This window comes from Ranitomeya variabilis, chromosome 3 (genome assembly GCF_051348905.1).
Source record: "Ranitomeya variabilis isolate aRanVar5 chromosome 3, aRanVar5.hap1, whole genome shotgun sequence".
Classification (NCBI taxonomy): domain Eukaryota; kingdom Metazoa; phylum Chordata; class Amphibia; order Anura; family Dendrobatidae; genus Ranitomeya; species Ranitomeya variabilis.
In genome coordinates, this window is record NC_135234.1 from 4,328,844 (window position 1) to 4,353,153 (window position 24,310).

At 50.7% G+C, this 24,310-nt stretch overlaps 1 protein-coding gene across 3 annotated transcripts in view; it reads right to left on the bottom strand.

Annotated features, from left to right (window-relative positions):
- The window catches only part of NHLH2 (nescient helix-loop-helix 2), an 86,028-nt gene extending 71,819 nt beyond the window's left edge, over positions 1-14,209 (bottom strand). Inside the window, exon 1 of one of the 3 annotated variants that reach the window (XM_077293556.1) lies at positions 13,975-14,209. The gene's annotated coding sequence lies outside the window, so the exon portion shown is untranslated. The other 2 variants (XM_077293558.1, XM_077293555.1) reach the window with 2 other exon arrangements.
- Positions 14,210-24,310: the final 10,101 nt, after the last annotated feature.

The window sequence follows — 24,310 nt, forward strand, 5'->3', positions numbered from 1 at the left end:
AGACCTAGGAACAGGACTTGCGCAGTGATCTCCTCCACCTCCGTGTTCACCTGATTCAGGATCAACTTCAGATTGGACTGCGGCCGTTATGACATCATTTGGAGGGTGGGCTTGTCTCCTGGTTACATGGGATGCTGGAGATCTATTGGAGGATTGCGGTTTGTTTATAATGCGATATGGGGAATGTTGATTGCATTGTAGAGGGCTGGTTCTTTAGCTTTTTAGCGATCAGGGCTAGTATACCTCTGTTAGATGACAGTATTATCGTCTGTGTATTGGTATTGTATTTTTGTATGTTTAACTGTTTTTATCTGTATTTATGTGGATTTTCTATTATGGTGCTTCACTCCCATTGGTGGATTATGGAATTGGAGGGTGGTGCTTGAAGTATATAATGGTGGTTGGAAACATGTGTCAGACTGTGCTTGATAAAGGTTGTTATACCGAAACGTCGCCGCAGATGGCAGATTAAATCTGTAAGTTATTTTTCACTGATTGGTGTGGCGCTGTCTTCTTCTTTTGATATGGAATGGACTATGCAGCTGCATTGACCCCCTGGCACTGACGTGCGCTACTAAAAGGCCCCTGGAAGCCGTATGGGTATAGGGTGCGGTTTAATGACTTTTTTGGATTTCAACCCCAGAACAGAGACTCAGAGGCCCGGTACCGGGTACCCCTCGGCCCTGCGACAGTGGGGGCGCTGCACATCCACTCCAGAATCCAGTACAAACTTATTACCCTCATCCACAAAGCTCTCCATGGTTCAGCACCACTCTCCATCTCCTCTCTGGTCTCAGCCTACCATCCTACCTGTGCCCTCCATGGCTCAGCACCGCCCTACATCTCCTCCCTGGTCTCAGCTTACCATCGTACCTGTGCCCTCCATGGCTCAGCACCACCCTACATCTCCTCTCTGGTCTCAGTCTACCACCCTACCTGTGCCCTCCATGGCTCAGCACCGCCCTACATCTCCTCCCTGGTCTCAGCTTACCACCCTACCTGTGCCCGCCATGGCTCAGCACCACCCTACATCTCCTCCCTGGTCTCAGCTTACCACCCTACCTGTGCCCTCCATGGCTCAGCACCGCCCTACATCTCCTCCCTGGTCTCAGCTTACCACCCTACCTGTGCCCTCCATGGCTCAGCACCACCCTACATCTCCTCTCTGGTCTCAGTCTACCACCCTACCTGTGCCCGCCATGGCTCAGCACCACCCTACATCTCCTCTCTGGTCTCAGTCTACCACCCTACCTGTGCCCGCCATGGCTCAGCACCACCCTACATCTCCTCCCTGGTCTCAGCTTACCACCCTACCTGTGCCCGCCATGGCTCAGCACCGCCCTACATCTCCTCTCTGGTCTCAGTCTACCATCCTACCTGTGCCCTCCATGGCTCAGCAGCACCCTACATCTCCTCTCTGGTCTCAGTCTACCACCCTACCTGTGCCCTCCATGGCTCAGCACCACCCTACATCTCCTCCCTGGTCTCAGTCTACCACCCTACCCGTGCCCTCCGCTCTGCTAATGACCTCAGGTTAGCATCCTCAATAATCAGAACCTCCCACTCCCGTCTCCACGACTTTACACGTGCTGCGCCGATTCTTTGGAATGCACTACCCAGGTTAATACAATTAATCCCCAATCCCCACAGTTTTAAGCGTGCCCTAAAAATGCATTTGTTCAGACTGGCCTACCGCCTCAACGCATTAACCTAACTATCCCTGTGTGGCCCATTCAAAAAAATAAAACAAAAAAAAAACAGAAAAAAAACATCATGTTCTCATACACCTTATGCAGTTAATAGCCTCTGTGTCTGTACTGCTACATACTTAGGCAGTTAACTGGTTCATGCAGCTTTACATGAACACCCGAGCCTTACACTATGGCTGGTCCAAATAACTAAAGCAATTGTCACCATCCACCTCTTGTGTCTCCCCTTTTCCTTTGTACCTTGCGAGCAGCCGGACCCTCACTCCTCCTGTATCTGGTGATCGGGGCCCTCACGCCTCTTTGTATCTGTGGATCTATGTGATTATTGTTATGCTGTAATGTCTATTGTCTGTACAAATCCCCTCTATAATGAAAAGTGCTGCGGAATATGTTGGCGCTATAGAAATAAAAATTATTATTATTATTATTGTTATTAAAATGGGAAAGGTTTATTCTGATTTCATGTCAGATATTGAGAAAAACCTGCAGATGTGTCTTTCTATATAGAGGATGGAAACTACGTCTGCTTTCAACTGTGTGTATGTATACTGTATGAGTATATGTATATGTGCGTGTGTTTATATAAATATATTATATATATACTAGCTGTACTACCCGGCTTCGCCCGGGGTAATAACTGCTGTTACCAAAATAGAATGTGTTAACAAAAATTTATTCTGCACAAAAAAAACACAAAACAAATAGATAGAAATATAATTATTAAAAGGCAAACACTAAGCTAATAGAAGCATTTTACAACATATATTTCAACACCAGAGATATTCCACACAGATTTAACTAAATTGGCCAAGTAATGTGAAGTAATCTTCTACTACTTATTCGAGAGCCTTTTGATAAACAACATTCTTAGTTTTTCCTTCAGGTGCAAAGACAAACAGATTTTTGGCTGTTCCAACTCTTGAACAGGCCACATAAAGTTGACCATGAGAAAAGCATGGAGATTGTAAATCTAAGCTAGCTGAAGAGCCCGGCGTTGCCTGGGCATAGTAAATATCTGTGGTTAGTTATAGCACCTCACTTCTCTTATTTTCCCATCACGCCTCTCATTTTCCCCATCACATCTTTCATTTTCCCCCTCACATCTCTCATTTTCTCCCTCACACCTCTCATTTTCCCCCTCACTCCTCTTATTTTCCCCCTCACTCCTCTCATTCCCCCCTAACACTTGTCATTTCGACCTCACATCTGTCATTTTCCGATCACTCCACTATTTTCCCTCACTCCTCTCATTTTGCACTCACACCTTTTCATTTTCACCTCAGTATATACATGTTTGTCATCTCCCTTATATATAGTATACACCTGTATGTCATCTCCTGTATATAGTATATACCTGTATGTCATCTCCCCTGTATATAGTATATACCTGCTGTGTGTCATCTCCCCTGTATATAGTATATACCTGTATGTCATCTCCTCCTATATATACATCAAAAGGAGAAAAAGTATCTGCCTAGTATAGTGGCAATGCTCCAAAACAATATAAATATCCAAAAAAGCACCAAAGAAGCAATCTAGCCATAAAATAACAAGATTTTATTGAAATACATATTAATACAAAAAAATGTTAAAAAATAATAACAGTATGGAGGTAGGAACTATACAAAAAAAGTTACCACCAGGAGGTAAGATGTAATATAGATATGGAACAGTACATTACTCAAGTAGTATATTCATGCGCACATTATATAGAAAAAGCTAAAAAGCATGTGGTATAGTTATAGTATAATTATATAAGGCAAAAATACAAGACATGTAATGCGCATGAAGAAAAATAATGAGAGTGCCAAAATAACCGCTTATAAACAAACGTGTGGGAGAGGACTATGCTTATGTGGATAAATGTTAGCAGATGATGCAGGCCTATATTAACAATGCATATGGTGCCAGCACCTATAGCATTTGCGCCTATTTCTTTATAAAGACCAAGTGGTTTCAACAAAGCAAAATGTGTAACTAGTAGGAATTAGCGATTAAAGCCTATCGGTAGCCAAATTCCACAAGCATTAGAAATTATAGCATGGCTAATGTAAAGCAGCGGCCTGGATTATTACCTCGTGGTGGTGACAGCAGCCCGACGCGCGTTTCGCGTGATGCTTCGTCCGGGGAAAGTGCACCATATGCATTGTTAATATAGGCCTGCATCATCTGCTAACATTTATCCACATAAGCATAGTCCTCTCCCACACGTTTGTTTATAAGCGGTTATTTTGGCACTCTCATTATTTTTCTTCATGCGCATTACATGTCTTGTATTTTTGCCTTATATAATTATACTATAACTATACCACATGCTTTTTAGCTTTTTCTATATAATGTGCGCATGAATATACTACTTGAGTAATGTACTGTTCCATATCTATATTACATCTTACCTCCTGGTGGTAACTTTTTTTGTATAGTTCCTACCTCCATACTGTTATTATTTTTTAACATTTTTTTGTATTAATATGTATTTCAATAAAATCTTGTTATTTTATGGCTAGATTGCTCCTATATATAGTATATACCTGTATGTAATCTCCTCCTGTATATAGTATATACCTGTGTGTCATCTCACCTATATATAGTATATATCTGTGTGTCATCTCCTCCTGTATATAGTATATACCTGTATGTCATCTCCTCCTATACATAGCATATACCTGTATGTCATCTCCTCATGTATATACTATATACCTGTAGGTAATCTGCTCCTGTATATAGTATATACCTGTGTGTCATCTCCTTCTGTATATAGTATATACCTGTATGTAATCTCCTCCTGTATATAGTATATACCTGTGTGTCATCTCACCTATATATAGTATATATCTGTGTGTCATCTCCTCCTGTATATAGTATATACCTGTATGTCATCTCCTCCTATACATAGCATATACCTGTATGTCATCTCATGTATATACTATATACTTGTAGGTAATCTGCTCCTGTATATAGTATATACCTGTGTGTCATCTCCTTCTGTATATAGTATATACCTGTATGTCATCTCCTGCTGTATGTAGTATGTACCTGTATGTCATCTCCTCCTCTATATAGTATATACCTGTGTGTCATCTCTCCTGTATATAGTATATACCTGTATGTCATCTCCTCCTGTATGTACCTGTATGTCATCTCCTCCTCTATATAGTATATACCTGTGTGTCATCTCTCCTGTATATAGTATATATCTGTGTGTCATCTCCTCCTGTATATAGTACATACCTGTGTGTCATCTCCCCTGTATATAGTATATATCTGTGTGTCATCTCCTCCTGTATATAGTACATACCTGTGTGTCATCTCCCCTGTAAATAGTATATATCTGTATGTCATCTCCTCCTGTATTAGACCTCGTTCACACGTTATTTGGTCAGTATTTTTACCTCAGTATTTGTAAGCTAAATTGGCAGCCTGATAAATCAGCAGTATATATTAGCTCACACATACACATAATAGACTGGTCATGTGACTGACAGCTGCCGTATTCCTATATGGTACATTTGTTGCTCTTGTAGTTTGTCTGCTTATTAATCAGATTGTTATTTTTGAAGGATAATACCAGACTTGTGTGTGTTTTAGGGCGAGTTTCGTGTGTCAAGTTGTGTGTGTTGAGTTGCGTGTGGCGACATGCATGTAGGGACTTTTGTGAGATGAGTTTTGTGTGGCGACATGCGTGTAGCAACTTTTTGTGTGTCGAGTTGCATGTGACAGGTTAGTGTAGCAAGTTGTGTGCAGCAAGTTTTGCGCATGGCGAGTTTTGCGTGTGGCGAGTTTTATGTGTGGTGCCTTTTGAGTATGTGCAAGTTTTGTGTGAGGCAACTTTTGCATGTGTTGCAACTTTTGTGCATGTGGCAATTTTTCCGCGTGTGCAAGTTTTGCGTGTGGCGAGTTTTCCATGAGGTGAGTTTTGCACGTGTGGCGAGTTTTGCATGTGGAGAGTTTTGCTCGTGGCGAGTTTTGAGCGGCGACTTTTGTGTTTCGACTTTTATGTGGCGAGGTTGGTGTATGTGTGGTGAAATGTGTGCTGAGGGTGGTATATGTGTTCGAGCACGTGGTAGTGTGTGGCGCATTTTGTGTGTGTGTTCATATCCCCGTGGTGGTGTGGTGAGTATCCCATGTCGGGGCCCCACCTTAGCAGTTGTACGGTATATGCTCTTTGGCGCCATCGCTCTCATTCTTTAAGTCCCCCTTGTTCACATCTGGCAGCTGTTAATTTGCCTCCAACACTTTTCCTTTCATTTTTTCCCCATTATGTAGATAGGGGGCAAAATTGTTTGGTGAATTGGAAAGCGCGGGGTTAAAATTTCACCTCACAACATAGCCTATGACGCTCTCGGGGTCCAGACGTGTGACTGTGCAAAATTTTGTGGCTGTAGCTGCCACGGTTCAGATGCCAATCCCGGACATACACACACATACACACATACATACACACATTCAGCTTTATATATTAGATATATACTGTATATATATACACAGTGTATATATATATATATATATATATATATATATATATATATAATTTATTTATACTTTTTTTTTTGCATTAAATACAAAGGAAATGTGTCATCTGTAACTTTAGGCCTTTTAGAGATCCATTTTATCTTCAACTTGCTTAGCTGTTCACAATAACAGTAATTTTGTCCAGGGGTGCCAAAACTTTTACATACCCCTGTAGATGAGGGATGATAATGTTCCACATGCTCGATTATGGATTCAGCTCCCTGGGAGAGACTGGGGAAAAATGAGATGCTTTAATATGTGGCTTCCCTGGGGTCCAGTCGCCACAGAGTACTGCACCTCATCCAGAGGTTTGGTATTCACCTCTCAGGTAAGGAGGGGGCACCTGCATCCAACACTAGACAATTCAGTCAGGGCACTTGGGCTTCCTCTAAGAGAGGAAGGCCTCATCCCAGGCTGGATAGGAAGGGGTGTTGGAGGAGTGGGTGGGGTAGGTAGAGTAGGGGAGGAGCTAATTAGGAGGGAAGGTTAGACAGATGGTGAGAGAACTGGAGCTGAGCAGACATGAGGGTCTGCAGCTCCTGACAGCTTGAAGAGAGAAGTGAGAGGGAGAGATTGAAGGAAGCTCCCAGGACAGAAGGGGTCCTAGAAGCACGGGTAGTGAGAAGTCCACCCGTGGGGCTCGCATTCATGCTGACCGTATTCAGGTGGAGGGACCAGGTCGCAGTCAGGGGACTGACCCCATTCTAGTGGAGAAACTAAGGACTCTGCTAGATAACCGGAGGCTGTGGCTTTTGCAAGAAGCACAGCCACATCTGCACACATTCGCTGAAAAGGCAGCCAGATAGGATCCAGGGGGAATCAGAGCTCGCTGCCCGACAAGATCCGACACTGCTGGCTTGGGACACTGGCAGGCGCAGGGCAGGAGAGGCGAAGCCAGCGCAGAGGGACGGCCAGGAAAGGACATATGAAAGAGGGTTCTGGAAAGTGCACCCAAATTGCTTGAGAGCTGGTTGGACCACCTACTTGGAGGACACAGCACCTCGGCTGGGGCAACTAAGATCTGTGTGTAAAGCATTGGAAACTGCACCACGCTGTGTCCTCAAATTTACTTACTGTGCCATCCACCCTGCACCACATCCACCATCAGCATCACCATCATTTACAACCTAAGTGCCCTGGGACTTAAGCTCTACCTGTGGAGAGCTGTACCCATCAGCCCCAGTGGATTCTGAAAGCAGCGTCGGCTAACATCTTTATTGCCAAGTACCACAGGTGGCGTCACAAACATTTACTGCATTAGACTTTATTTGCCACAACACTGTATCCCCTTTAATTGGAAGCCCAGGGCCATGGACCGGGTCACTGCTATCATGACCACATTCTCTTTAAGAACTGTCCGACCCAGCCCGAGTACCCCACTGCCCCTAGGGGCGTTCCAACTTGGCATCACGAACAGGATGGACCGACCCGATAAATCGGGTCCTGTGCACCATAAACTTTGTTGAACTGTGCAAAAACTTGTCGTCATTACAGCAGCACGAGGCGCGCAGGAAAAGAGTGGCATGCCATCGTGGGCGGGATCCAGCTGTGAGGCGCGAAGATCATGCCCGCCCACTGGCAGCATTACTATGCGATGAAGAGTTGTCCGTCAATGAAAGAGATACGCCTCCTAATCTGGCAGGGTGGGAATAGAGGGAAAAAGAAGGACCGCCCATGAAAGAGGGAGCAGTAGAAGCCTGCAGAGCGGAGGCAGCACGTGGAGTGGCGTGCAGGCAGGCGAGCTGCAAACATGGTAGCAAAGAACCCAGGGGACATCAGGGAAAGCTGAGGTCGCAGGGCACAGGAGAGTGGGGTGGAAGCAGAGGACTTCTCCGGCCTGAGAGATGACAACCCAGACCCACTGCCTATGGTGGACTCGGCGCTGCTCAGTGCGGAGGTGGAGGAGATGACCCGCCAACTGCTTTGGCTGCAGCTAGTAGCAGTAACCAAGTGGAACGAGACTTTGATGGAAAGGGTGTCAGCAGCCAGCCTCACGTCCCATGGCCTTGATTCCGGAAATGGGAGCAAGAACAGCCAGTACCAGAAGATCAGGTACAGTCACCCCCCCAGTAGCTGACGAGACCCTGCTTGGTCCCTTTGAACCCCCGCTAGCCCCAAAACCCGGTCAGCTGTTAAACTACATAGTCTGGGACCGGATGGCAGACGTTAACGGCAGACTAGCTGACCCACTGCCGCCTGCACCAACATCACAGGTGGACATGATGGGGCTTGCAGATCAGAGCCGGGTGGGGGAAACCCAAAGAGGAGTTCTCAGCAAAGAGGAAATATGCCAGCTGCAGATACTGAAGCTGGAGGCAGAGGAATGGGAGAAGGAAGTCCGGCAAAAGGAGCTGGAGGAGTGCAATTTAGCAACTAAAGCCAGGGTCCGCAAAATCAGAGCCACTGACCAGGGCCCAAGGAGACAGGGAACTGTGGTCTGCTTTGACCTTAATAAGGGTTGGGGGTTCATCAAAGAGCCCAGGATGACTAAGGACCTTTTTGTGACTCGCCATGATGTAGAGTCACATCTCCTGGAAAGGCACCCATATCGAGACCTACACCCGGGGGATCAAGTGTCCTTCACATGGCACAAGGGAGAGAGGGGGCTTCTATCCCAGAAGCTGCATCTGCTCCTGAGCCAGTGAGCGAACAGTCCATGAGGACACAGGCTACCCAAACCCCGATGGTGGGACTAGTTCTATATGAACCAATTGGAGTAACCCCAGAGCAGGAATTTCCTCGGTCAGGAAGCCATGGACCTCAGGACCTGCCTTGGAAGAAAAAGTAAGAGAGCTGATTGTTCCTGAAGGTTAAAGTAACTGTTTAATGAAGTTTAAAAGTTATTGTTGAAAAGACGATGTGATCATGGACAGAGAGTGATCTGAACTTTATTGTACATAGTTAGCACATCTTAATGTGCTCCTTCATGGTTTTACATAATCCCTTTAAGAGTGCGGGTAAAACACTCTATTCCTTTAATAACTGACCACAGAACAAAAACCGTCTGGCGTGGCTGAAGAAGTGGTCCAACATGGAGACCAGCTATGCCTTGTAGTCACGTCCAAGCCTACATTGGGAGTTTGAGACTGGTCCCCCATTTTGCACTAAAGAGAAGCAAACTCTGGATAGGGATCCCATTGAAAGTTACTGACCTTGACAGCGAAAGTTTTATATGGTTTTATAGGTTGTGAAAGCATAAACTGTGGAGGGTGAGGACATACAATGGGCTCTTAGGGGCTAAGACCTGCAGTGAGCTCTGTGGAGCATGAGGATCTGTGGTGGGTACTGTAGGACACCGGATGTGGGCACTGTTGGGGCAAGGACCTGCGGTGGTCATTGTAGGGTTGAGGACCTGCAGTGGGCTCTGTGAAGCATGAGGATCTGTGGTGGGTTCTGTAGGAAACCTAATATGGGCACTGTTGGGGCGAGGACCTGCGGTGGACTTGCATCGCCCCAGAGTCCTTGTCGTTGCAGTAATGTCGCTCTTCCACCAGGGGGAGTGATGTTACGTCTGATGGTACTAAAGGAGTTCACCTGACCAGGTATCACAGTCACACACTACACTTCACACTCCAGTCCACCAGGGGAGCAAAGGTTCTATTTACTAGGCCACTCCTCACACACGGGTAAAACTGGTGGGTTGGATAGGAAGTCAGAGAGAAGCAGACTGGGCTTTGACCAGATAACACCGAGGGAGAAGCAGCCTGGGTTTGACCCAGAGGGGCCCTGTCAGGGGTGGGATCCTGACAGAGCCAAGCACGAGATAGAGCGTTACGGAGCTGCGCCTGCACTTCATTGCGGCAGCATCCTAAGAAAGGACACGAAGCGAAGTATATTGTGGAGAGTGAGAAACGAAGTCACAGCACAAGGAGATAATACCGGGAGGAGTTCTGCCCTGAGGTCGGCAGCCTCCTTCCGAGGCGCGTAGCCGGTGGCCGGAACACCGAGGGAGTAATGACTCTACGCATTACTCCAGACAACGGCAGGACAGTTAATTCCAAGTTGGCTGCCCAACCTAAATACCTAAGAAGACACGGAGGCAACTGTGGGAGAGGGGCGTCTCTAGGATCCCTATAAATTAACTCCAGGCCTACCCCGTCATACGGGTTGTCCTATCCATACCATCTGGGGGACAGAGAGAGAGAGAACATCAGAAACATCTACAAAGGTTGTGAGGACTATCCCGTGGTGCTCAGCAGGGAGGTACTACAACACACAGGCGCTAGTAGGAAGGCTACTGATTTCCACCTGCAAAGGGAACTCTGGATGTGCCTTCGGACCGGCCGGACTCAGCCAGCCCTGTTAGCAGTGCTCTGGACTGTGGACTTTGAAGTCTTCAGTAAAAGGTAAAGAGACTGCAACCTTTGTGTCTTCGTTATTTATCGCGCCTTACGACGTCCACCATCATCACCTATACAACTGGAAAGCCCTGGGGACATACTTCACCTGTGGGAAGGTATAACATCTAGCTGCCATTCCATCACCCCAGCGGACCCCTAGCAGCGTCGGTCACCCTGACCGAATACCACAGGTGGCGTCACGAATACCGTACAAACAACTACACCTTTAATTGGGCGCCCCTCAGAAGGACCACGGACCGGGTCGAGCCACCGTGACATCCCCAGAACCGAGACAGAGGGACCCGGTACCGAGTACCCCATTGCCCTACGCGTGGGGGCGCTCCAGACTCTGTATGGCTGAGGACCTGCAGTGAGCTTTGTGAGGGGCGAGGCCTGCAGTGGACTCTGTGGAGCATAAGGATCTGTGATGGGTACTGTGGGACACCTGATGTGGGCCCTGTTGGGGCGAGGACCTGCGGTGGACTCTGTATGGCTGAGGACCTGCAGTGAGCTCTGTGAGGGGCGAGGCCCTGCATTGGGCTCTGTGAGGACACAGACCTGTAGTAGACACTGCAGTTAGTGTAGGCCACAATGGAACCAGAAAAGAGTAGTTGTATGACACAGTGGGTGTAATGCCCAGTGGCAACATAGGCTCAGGCACGTTAGAAATGATAGAGAGAACACAGACTGAACATGATTGTTGAAAGTATTTCTATTGGGTGACATTAAGCGCCTCCATATTGGATCACCATAACTAAAGCTAAGCTGAACGGTTGCTGCTGAGTTGGTATCTTCTCGAGGAGGTGGTGTACGCCTGCCTGGTGCACACTACAGAGAGTGCAGTGACTTCTTGTCTGACTCCTCTTACAATACCACAAGGAGTTTCCCACAGTTGCAGCCATGGGAACTGGTGTGGTAATGGGGCAGCATTTTCGGGGATCTCGATATGTCATAAGGTTTATGTGGAAAGAAAATCCCTATTAGACTCTTTCCTCCATCCCCTAAGGAGGGGTATGGCATCTTCTCATTATACCAACTTTATCTTAATCTCAGGTCTGTTTGGAATCACTCTGGAAGAATTCATGAGAATCCTGAAGATGGGAGGAATGCTTTACTGTGAGCTTTGCCCTTCTTGGTCATCTCCATGAATATAGCCATAGCACGCTGCAGTGTCAGAGGGAGGGACAGGTTCAATATGACCTGAGCATGTCACCTTCCAACTCATCACTCCGAGAGTCCATTCTGTCATATAGAGGGGAACTGTTCAAGAACACAAGGCCTAAACACCTCGCTGTAATCACTTACTGAAGAACTTTGCTTGTGCCCAGAGGAGAGGCACGAATAGCTCAGGAGCAACACGATACATAACACAAATCCCAGTCATCTCCAGGGGAAGAGCTGTGTGCTTTAGGTCCCTTCAAGTCCTCGGGAAGACCAGTCTACAAAATATGATATTTCAGACCCCTGTGGAGACCTGTCTTTGGATTTGCTCAGGCAATGCCAGTCAGAACTGTCATCATCCATCATGTAGGAGGCAGCTCCCTCCTCCCTGGTGGTGAAGACATATTGCTTGTTTGTGTAAGGCTAAGTACAGTCCAGAGCATCGGTCCCCAGTGTGATCACCTATCTTCACTGTCTGCCTCTGGATCACAGGTAGCCCCTATGCTGGAGATGGTGCCTGCTACATGTGAGGGGAGGTACGCTCTAGATGTCTCAATGGAGGATAGTTGTGATAAATTGAGGCCGAGGAGGTTTGTAAGAACTGAACAATTGGTGGTGACACTCCTAATGTAAGAAACGCCAACCGTCAGCAGGCGCAGCCCCTCGTACCTTCTGAGGCTGTGACACCATACACCTTGTGCAAGTGTATAATGGAGAATTACTTCATACATGACGGCCTCCATGTGGAGAGCAGCAAATTCCCATGTTGCCTCTGTAGATTGATTTTTGAGGGAGATGGGCAGATTCCTCATTAAGATCACATGTTCTGAGCTTGTGTCCTCGGGGTGTAGTTTTGAGAGGCTCCTGGCATTTTTAGGTTATCTATTATTCTAATGACTAAGCTGGGGCAGGCATGAGCAAGGAGCTGACCACTGGAGTCTGAAAGCCAGGACTTTCTAATCCAGGTGTGATCTAGAAGATCTCAGATTGTATGATGAAGACAGGGAGTGAATTCTTTATCAAGACATCTCACTGCATGGTACTGGACATGGAGCCAACCTGAGACTAAAGAATTGTAACCTGGATCTGGCCCAGAGCAACACAAGGGGAACATGTCTGAGGATCTAATGGGAATCTTTGAGGACAAGGAGAACAAGAGCGAAGACGATTGAGTGAAGAAGTCTTCTGCATAGCAGACAGGTAACCGCAGCCCCTGCACACACACTGTAGATACTGGAAGGTATAACACCTGCCTGCACAACACGGGGGCTGCCGAGCCACAGTCCTGAACTGATCACTACCAGATCATGTATCATTGGCCAATCACAGAATGATCACTGATCAATCATATATCATTGGCCAATCATAGACTGATCACTACCCGATCACTGATCGATCAGCTATTGTCACATTAGGTCGCATGTGTCATCAGTGGTGGCAGAGTACTGCACTCCATATGGATCCCCCCTAGGACATCTGGAGGTGGTCCAGAGCGGCGGCCTCTTGGCGTGGCGCCCCTGATCCATCAGTATACATTGTGTGGTGGACTTTCCTGTAGACTGATTGACTCATGTTCTGCCGTCTGTCCCTCCCTGGTAATTGTCCTGTAGGTCACAGGTTGTCGCTGTCACTCACCTCTGGGAAGGTACCAGGTTGTCAGGCCGGCAGCGCTGCGGATTCTGGGTGAGCGACGGAGACGAGTCATCCACAGATTGTAGCCATGATTCAGAGATGGACGCAGGATGTCGCCCTCAGATAGAAGGCATCTCACCTGGGACTGCGGGGGACCACGCTGGGGGTGGACGGCTGACTCGGACCTCCGGGACCCCGTAATGCTGTGCGTCTGACCTCCTGTCCGGGGCAGGGAGAGGACATGGAGATAGAAGGGTCGCTGTGGAGCTGGTGACGGAGAGTGAGGGGGAGGGACGCAGGCAGCAGATGAGCCCCGGTCCCCTGGGTACCACCGATCTCAGATGTGCTGGGCAGAGATGGAGGGAGAAGATGATGAGAGTGTGAGGAGGAAGGACGGCGTCTGTAATCAGAAGTCTCCATTGGACGCTGCTCGTGCCAGGATCCTAAGTGCTTGTGACATCTGTCACTACTTCTAGGACAAACCCAGAGACGCGCAATGATTCCACGTTGCCCCCAGACCCGGCTAATAGACTCCCCCCGATGTGTCCAACTGCACAGCTGAGCCCTTCCCACCCCCACTGATATCTGCGGAGGTCTCCATCATACAGACCAGGTCTCACCGTGACCCCGGGCTGCGTCTCACAGCTGCGGCCGTCCTCGCCACCGCACGTCACCATCGCAGTCTCTGCCATTCGCAGGCGGCCATGTTGGAAGGTCTTTGGGGATGCAGAGTGTACGCAGGTCTCTCAGTCTGTTTTAACCCTTGAAACGCCAGCGTCTGCTGCAGCAATAAAGGGATTCAGACAGTAAGCTCTACATGGCGGGAGAAAATAATCACTGCCCCGACATATGTACTGCGACCACATACGCCTCACTCTGCTGTGTGTGACATCACAGGACTCTATGATGTCACCAGTAATATGTACGCAGCACTGCCCTCTGCTGGAGGAGACCATGTATGACATCACAGGAATTCATGACATCATCACTGCCCTCTGCTGGTGGGAACCATGTATGACATCACAGGATTCCATGACGTCACCAGTAATATGTACACAGCACTGCCTTCTGCTGGAGGAGACCATGTATGACATCACAGGATTCCATGACATCATCCCTGCCCTCTGCTGGTGGAAACCATGTATGACATCACAGGAGTCCATGACATCATCCCTGCCCTCTGCTGGTGGAAACCATGTATGACATCACAGGACTCCATGATGTCACCAGTAATATGTACCCAGCACTGCCCTCTGCTGGTGGAAACCATGTATGACATCACAGGACTCTATGATGTCACCCGTAATATGTACACAGCACTGCCCTCTGCTGGTGGAAACCATGTATGACATCACAGGACTCCATGACATCATCACTGCCCTCTGCTGGAGATCAGGTGTGACATCACAGGAGTCCATTATGTCATCACTGCCATCTGCTGGAGGACACCATGTATAACCTCATAGGACTCCATGATATCACCAGTAATATAAATGCAGAGCACTGCCCTCTACTGAAGGAAGCCACTATGACACCACTAGTAATGTGTACACAGCACTGCCCTCTGCTGGAGGAGACCATGTATGACATCACAGGATTCCATGACATCATCCCTGCCCTCTGCTGGTGGGAACAATGTATGACATCACAGGATTCCATGACATCATCCCTGCCCTCTGCTGGTGGGAACCATGTATGACATCACAGGATTCCATGACATCATCCCTGCCCTCTGCTGGTGGGAACCATGTATGACATCACAGGACTCCATGATGTCACCAGTAATGTGTACACAGCACTGCCTTCTGCTGGTGGAGACATGTATGACATCACAGGAATTCATGATATCATCACTGCCCTCTGCTGGTGGAGACCATGTATGACATCATAAGATTCCATGATATCACCAGTAATATAAATGCAGAGCACTGCCCTCTACTGAAGGAAGCCACTATGACACCACTAGTAATTAGTAATGTGTACACAGCACTGCCCTCTGCTGGAAGAAACTTCTTATGAAATCTAAAAAAAAAAGGGGAAAAAATCGGGTCCATCCACTTGTAAAAAAAAATAATTTATCCATATCCATTAAAAATATGTCTGTTGATTTAAAGTAGGCACCAAAACCACCATCAGTGCAGGAATATGGCACCAGAAATATCATCAGTACATGAATACATCAGCACCAATATCAGTGCATAAATACATCACCAGAACCACCAACATATGGTGGTTTGTGATGTCACACATGGTCTCCTCCAGCGGAGGGCAGCGATGATGCCATGGAGTCCTGTGATGTCATACATGGTCTCCTCCAGCGGAGGGCAGCGATGATGCCATGGAGTCCTGTGATGTCATACATGGTCTCCACCAGCAGAGGGCAGTGATGATGCCATGGAGTCCTGTGATGTCATACATGGTCTCCTCCAGCGGAGGGCAGTGATGATGCCATGGAGTCCTGTGATGTCATACATGGTTTCCTCCAGCGGAGGGCAGTGATGATGCCATGGAGTCCTGCGATGTCACACATGGTCTCCTCCAGCGGAGGGCAGCGATGATGCCATGGAGTCCTGTGATGTCATACATGGTCTCCTCCAGCGGAGGGCAGCGATGATGCCATGGAGTCCTGTGATGTCATACATGGTCTCCACCAGCAGAGGGCAGTGATGATGCCATGGAGTCCTGTGATGTCATACATGGTCTCCTCCAGCGGAGGGCAGTGATGATGCCATGGAGTCCTGTGATGTCATACATGGTTTCCTCCAGCGGAGGGCAGTGATGATGCCATGGAGTCCTGCGATGTCACACATGGTCTCCTCCAGCGGAGGGCAGCGATGATGCCATGGAGTCCTGTGATGTCATACATGGTCTCCTCCAGCGGAGGGCAGCGATGATGCCATGGAGTCCTGTGATGTCATACATGGTCTCCACCAGCAGAGGGCAGTGATGATGCCATGGAGTCCTGTGATGTCATACATGGTCTCCTCCAGCGGAGGGCAGTGATGATGCCATGGAGTCCTGTGATGTCATACATGGTTTCCTCCAGCGGAGGGCAGTGATGATGCCATGGAGTCCTGCGATGTCACACATGGTCTCCTCCAGCGGAGGGCAGCGATGATGCCATGGAGTCCTGTGATGTCATACATGGTCTCCTCCAGCGGAGGGCAGCGATGATGCCATGGAGTCCTGTGATGTCATACATGGTCTCCACCAGCAGAGGGCAGTGATGATGCCATGGAGTCCTGTGATGTCATACATGGTCTCCTCCAGCGGAGGGCAGTGATGATGCCATGGAGTCCTGTGATGTCATACATGGTTTCCTCCAGCGGAGGGCAGTGATGATGCCATGGAGTCCTGCGATGTCACACATGGTCTCCTCCAGCGGAGGGCAGTGATGATGCCATGGAGTCCTGTGATGTCATACATGGTTTCCTCCAGCGGAGGGCAGTGATGATGCCATGGAGTCCTGCGATGTCACACATGGTCTCCTCCAGCGGAGGGCAGTGATGATGCCATGGAGTCCTGCGATGTCACACATGGTCTCCTCCAGCGGAGGGCAGTGATGATGCCATGGAGTCCTGCGATGTCACACATGGTCTCCACCAGCGGAGGGCAGGGATGATGCCATGGAGTCCTGCGATGTCATACATGGTCTCCACCAGCGGAGGGCAGCGATGATGCCATGGAGTCCTGTGATGTCACACATGGTCTCCACCAGCGGAGGACAGCGATGATGCCATGGAGTCCTGCGATGTCACACATGGTCTCCTCCAGCGGAGGACAGCGATGATGCCATGGAGTCCTGCGATGTCACACATGGTCTCCTCCAGCGGAGGGCAGCGATGATGCCATGGAGTCCTGCGATGTCACACATGGTCTCCTCCAGCGGAGGGCAGCGATGATGCCATGGAGTCCTGTGATGTCACACATGGTCTCCTCCAGCGGAGGGCAGCGATGATGCCATGGAGTCCTGTGATGTCATACATGGTCTCCCCCAGCGGAGGGCAGTGATGATGCCATGGAGTCCTGCGATGTCACACATGGTCTCCACCAGCGGAGGGCAGCGATGATGCCATGGGGTCCTGTGATGTCACACATGGTCTCCACCAGCGGAGGGCAGCGTTGATGCCATGGGGTCCTGTGATGTCACACATGGTCTCCTCCAGCGGAGGGCAGCGATGATGCCATGGGGTCCTGTGATGTCACACATGGTCTCCACCAGCGGAGGGCAGCGTTGATGCCATGGGGTCCTGTGATGTCACACATGGTCTCCACCAGCGGAGGGCAGTGATGATGCCATGGAGTCCTGTGATGTCACACATGGTCTCCACCAGCGGAGGGCAGCGATGATGCCATGGGGTCCTGTGATGTCACACATGGTCTCCACCAGCGGAGGGCAGCGTTGATGCCATGGGGTCCTGTGATGTCACACATGGTCTCCTCCAGCGGAGGGCAGCGATGATGCCATGGGGTCCTGTGATGTCACACATGGTCTCCACCAGCGGAGGGCAGCGTTGATGCCATGGGGTCCTGTGATGTCACACATGGTCTCCACCAGCGGAGGGCAGTGATGATGCCATGGAGTCCTGTGATGTCACACATGGTCTTCTCCAGCGGAGGGCAGTGATGATGCCATGGAGTCCTGCGATGTCACACATGGTCTCCACCAGCGGAGGGCAGCGATGATGCCATGGAGTCCTGCGATGTCACACATGGTCTACTCCAGCGGAGGGCAGTGATGATGCCATGGAGTCCTGTGATGTCACACATGGTCTCCTCCAGCGGAGGGCAGTGATGATGCCATGGAGGCCTGCGATGTCACACATGGTCTCCTCCAGCGGAGGGCAGTGATGATGCCATGGAGTCCTGCGATGTCATACATGGTCTCCACCAGCGGAGGGCAGCGATGATGCCATGGAGTCCTGTGATGTCACACATGGTCTCCTCCAGCGGAGGGCAGCGATGATGCCATGGAGTCCTGTGATGTCACACATGGTCTCCTCCAGCGGAGGGCAGTGATGATGCCATGGAGTCCTGCGATGTCATACATGGTCTCCACCAGCGGAGGGCAGCGATGATGCCATGGAGTCCTGTGATGTCATACATGGTCTCCTCCAGCGGAGGGCAGTGATGATGCCATGGAGTCCTGGGATGTCAAACATGGTCTCCTCCAGCGGAGGGCAGTGATGATGCCATGGAGTCCTGTGATGTCACACATGCTCTCCTCCAGCGGAGGGCAGTGATGATGCCATGGAGTCCTGTGATGTCATACATGGTCTCCTCCAGCGGAGGGCAGTGATGATGCCATGGAGTCCTGTGATGTCACACATGGTCTCCTCCAGCGGAGGGCAGTGATGATGCCATGGAGTCCTGTGATGTCACACATGCTCTCCTCCAGCGGAGGGCAGTGATGATGCCATGGAGTCCTGTGATGTCATACATGCTCTCCTCCAGCGGAGGGCAGTGATGATGCCATGGAGTCCTGTGATGTCACACATGGTCTCCTCCAGCGGAGGGCAGTGATGATGCCATGGGGTCCTGGGATGTCACACATGGTCTCCTCCAGCGGAGGGCAGTGATGATGCCATGGGGTCCTGCGATGTCACACATGGTCTCCTCCAGCGGAGGGCAGCGATGATGCCATGGGGTCCTGCGATGTCACACATGGTCTCCTCCAGCGGAGGGCAGCGATGATGCTATGGGGTCCTGCGATGTCACACATGGTCTCCTCCAGCGGAGGGCAGTGATGATGCCATGGGGTCCTGTGATGTCACACATGGTCTCCTCCAGCGGAGGGCAGTGATGATGCCATGGAGTCCTGTGATGTCACACATGGTCTCCTCCAGCGGAGAGCAGTGATGATGCCATGGAGTCCTGCGATGTCATACATGGTCTCCACCAGCGGAGGGCAGCGATGATGCCATGGAGTCCTGCGATGTCATACATGGTCTCCTCCAGCGGAGGGCAGTGATGATGCCATGGAGTCCTGTGATGTCACACATGGTCTCCACCAGCGGAGGGCAGTGATGATGCCATGGAGTCCTGGGATGTCAAACATGGTCTCCTCCAGCGGAGGGCAGTGATGATGCCATGGAGTCCTGTGATGTCACACATGGTCTCCTCCAGCGGAGGGCAGTGATGATGCCATGGAGTCCTGCGATGTCACACATGGTCTCCTCCAGCGGAGGGCAGCGATGATGCCATGGGGTCCTGCGATGTCACACATGGTCTCCTCCAGCGGAGGGCAGCGATGATGCTATGGGGTCCTGCGATGTCATACATGGTCTCCTCCAGCGGAGGGCAGTGATGATGCCATGGAGTCCTGTGATGTCACACATGGTCTCCTCCAGCGGAGGGCAGTGATGATGCCATAGAGTCCTGCAATGTCATACATGGTCTCCTCCAGCGGAGGGCAGCGATGATGCCATGGAGTCCTGCGATGTCACACATGGTCTCCTCCAGCAGAGGGCAGTGATGATGCCATGGAGTCCTGTGATGTCACATGGTCTCCACCAGCGGAGGGCAGTGATGATGCCATGGAGTCCTGTGATGTCATACGTGGTCTCCTCCAGCGGAGGGCAGCGATGATGCCATGGAGTCCTGCGATGTCATACATGGTCTCCACCAGCGGAGGGCAGCGATGATGCCATGGAGTCCTGCGATGTCATACATGGTCTCCACCAGCGGAGGACAGCGATGATGCCATGGAGTCCTGTGATGTCACACATGGTCTCCTCCAGCGGAGGGCAGTGATGATGCCATGGAGTCCTGCGATGTCACACATGGTCTCCTCCAGCGGAGGGCAGTGATGATGCCATGGAGTCCTGCGATGTCATACATGGTCTCCTCCAGCGGAGGGCATTGATGATGCCATGGAGTCCTGCGATGTCACACATGGTCTCCTCCAGCGGAGGACAGCGATGATGCTATGGAGTCCTGTGATGTCATACATGGTCTCCCCCAGCGGAGGGCAGTGATGATGCCATGGAGTCCTGCGATGTCACACATGGTCTCCACCAGCGGAGGGCAGCGATGATGCCATGGGGTCCTGTGATGTCACACATGGTCTCCACCAGCGGAGGGCAGCGTTGATGCCATGGGGTCCTGTGATGTCACACATGGTCTCCTCCAGCGGAGGGCAGCGATGATGCCATGGGGTTCTGTGATGTCACACATGGTCTCTTCCAGCGGAGGGCAGCGATGATGCCATGGAGTCCTGCGATGTCACACATGGTCTCCTCCAGTGGAGGGCAGTGATGATGCCATGGAGTCCTGCGATGTCACACATGGTCTCCTCTAGCGGAGGGCAGTGATGATGCCATGGAGTCCTGCGATGTCATACATGGTCTCCACCAGCGGAGGGCAGCGATGAAGCCATGGAGTCCTGTGATGTCACACATGGTCTCCTCCAGCGGAGGGCAGTGATGATGCCATGGAGTCCTGTGATGTCACACATGGTCTTCTCCAGCGGAGGGCAGTGATGATGCCATGGAGTCCTGTGATGTCATACATGGTCTCCACCAGCGGAGGGCAGTGATGATGCCATGGAGTCCTGTGATGTCACACATGGTCTCCACCAGCGGAAGGCAGTGATGATGCCATGGAGTCCTGCGATGTCTCACATGGTCTCCACCAGCGGAGGGCAGTGATGATGCCATGGAGTCCTGCGATGTCACACATGGTCTCCTCCAGCGGAGGGCAGTGATGATGCCATGGAGTCCTGCGATGTCATACATGGTCTCCACCAGCGGAGGGCAGCGATGAAGCCATGGAGTCCTGTGATGTCACACATGGTCTCCTCCAGCGGAGGGCAGTGATGATGCCATGGAGTCCTGTGATGTCACACATGGTCTTCTCCAGCGGAGGGCAGTGATGATGCCATGGAGTCCTGTGATGTCATACATGGTCTCCACCAGCGGAGGGCAGTGATGATGCCATGGAGTCCTGTGATGTCACACATGGTCTCCACCAGCGGAAGGCAGTGATGATGCCATGGAGTCCTGCGATGTCTCACATGGTCTCCACCAGCGGAGGGCAGTGATGATGCCATGGAGTCCTGCGATGTCACACATGGTCTCCTCCAGCGGAGGGCAGTGATGATGCCATGGAGTCCTGCGATGTCATACATGGTCTCCTCCAGCGGAGGGCAGTGATGATGCCATGGAGTCCTGTGATGTCATACATGGTCTCCACCAGCGGCGGGCAGTGATGATGCCATGGAGTCCTGTGATGTCATATATTGTCTCCACCAGCAGAGGGCAGTGATGTGTACATATTACTGGTGTCTTGAGCAAGTTGACCCTTAGGCTATGTGCACATGGTACAGATTTGCTTGTATAAAATTCTGCGCTGTTTCTGCCTCTCTTGGCAGTAAAAGTTGAAAATCTGCGCTTTTTTCATGTGGATTTGATCCGTTTTTAAGGCGGATTTGATGTGGATTTTCACACACTCACCAGCCTATGTAGGAGCATTAAGGGAATGTTCCCACGGGGCAGAAACGGGCAGTACTTTGGGCTCAGCACACGTCCGCTGCCAGTTTTTGAACGCCGGTGATTCCTCATGTGTTCATTGAACTGTGTGGAATCACCGCGCTCCATACATTGTAGCGTGAAATTTCTCTTGTGGAGACTGACCATCTCCACAAGATAAAGACATGCTGCAGTCTGGAAAGACGTACCGCATGTCAGTCTCCACAGGGAAGCCGCGGGCGCCGGTGCACGCATAGTGGAGATGTGGTTTCTTGAAATCCCCTCCACTATGCTGTAACATCTGGCCGCTGCAGGTTGGAGGTGGATGTACGGAGCGTCCACCCGCAGTGTTTACTGACCGTGGGAACATACCCCACATAACTAACCTACATATGCTGTAACAAAAAAGCAAATGTCAGAAATCTGTGTGAGCTGCAATGTTTATTTTTCAAAACATTTTAAAAACATTTATGTGGACTCCCGCATGTCACGGTTCCCCCCCTCAGGGTGTCTGGGATGCAGTTACTGACAGCTCGGCCGTCCAATCTGGTGCAGGAGCGTGCTGAGCTGTCAGTGTGTTGATTGACAGCTCATCTAGCCAATCTGTGACTGGGAGGCGTCGGCTGTCTCAGGTGTTCACTATCCCGGGTAATTGCCATGCTACTTAACTGAGCAGCTTCTCCCAGACCACTGCCAGACGTACAATCATCTTGTGAGGTTTGTGCTCTCTGCGCTTTGTTTGCTTGATCTGTTGCCTGACCTTGGACTTTGTTTTGACCATCCGCCTGTTTAACCCCTTCAGCTCTGATCTGTTATCCTCCCGCTACTCTGACCTTGGAATGTTACCTATGGTTCTGTCTCTTCCTTCTGTTTATGACGTACCCTCCTGGACTCCCTGACCACTCTGACAGCTTAGCCGTGAGAAGTGACTAGCGTTACACCACGTAGTCTTAATAACGAGCAGAGGGAAAGCTGACGACCGAGGGCAGATGTTAATATTCTGGAAAGGAGCCAATAGCCATAAAGGAGCTGTTTGCTTAGCCTTTACTTGCTAGTTCACAGGGGAACCCCAGAAAAGTTTACATGGGTTCCCCCTATAAAATTGAACCAGCAAAGGCTAGGCAGACAGCTGCGGGCTGATATTAATAGCCTGGGAAGGGGCCATGGATATTGGCGCCCCCCCAGGTTAAAAACATCAGCTGTCTCAGAAATGGCACATGTGGAAAAACGGGGTCAGTGGGTGCTCTCGTCCACTGACCCGGCTGCCTTTTTGCAAGACTGCATGGACCAGGGCTCATACCACTGAACGCCCGCGCTCGCTCCCGGAGGGCAATACACTACACAGACAGAACAGGGTGAGGGTAACAGTGTGGCAATACTTTATTAAACCACAACACACTATAGCAAACAGAACAGTCCCAGCAATTACCCCAAGATGGTGCACATTACAGGGTCTCACCCTTCTGCTGATGCGCCGGGATAATGGTAGATGTTATATCAGAGCTCCCAGGGTCGCTACTCCACCTGTGACGCACACACAGAGAGGAAGTAACGACAAGCGTAGGGAGATGACCAAGAGCGGCCCTGTGTACTTTCAGCCAGTGGCAAGTGTCGTTCATACTTGTGGGGTTGATGTTGCCCCCACACACAGTACAATGCCACACCGTAGAATGCCGCCCCAGCTACAAACAGTACAATGCCCCCACAACATGCCGCCTCACGAGAGTGACAGCCCCCTCTTACCCCCACGACATGCAGCCTCACGAGTGACAGCCCCCACAACATGCAGCTTCACGAGTGACAGCCCCCTCTTACCCCAACATGCAGCTTCATGAGTGACAGCCCTCTTACCCCCACATGCAGCCTCACGAGTGACAGCCCCCACAACATGCAGCCTCACGAGTGACAGCCCCCACAACATGCAGCCTCACGAGTGACAGCCCCCACAACATGCAGCCTCACGAGTGACAGCCCCCACAACATGCAGCCTCACGAGGGACAGCCCCCACAACATGCAGCCTCACGAGGGACAGCCCCCACAACATGCAGCCTCACGAGGGACAGCCCCCACAACATGCAGCCTCACGAGGGACAGCCCCCACAACATGCAGCCTCACGAGGGACAGCCCCCACAACATGCAGCCTCACGAGGGACAGCCCCCACAACATGCAGCCTCACGAGGGACAGCCCCCACAACATGCAGCCTCACGAGGGACAGCCCCCACAACATGCAGCCTCACGAGGGACAGCCCCCACAACATGCAGCCTCACGAGGGACAGCCCCCACAACATGCAGCCTCACGAGGGACAGCCCCCACAACATGCAGCCTCACGAGTGACAGCTCCCACAACATGCAGCCTCACGAGTGACAGCCCCCACAACATGCAGCCTCACGAGTGACAGCCCCCACAACATGCAGCCTCACGAGGGACAGCCCCCACAACATGCAGCCTCACGAGGGACAGCCCCCACAACATGCAGCCTCA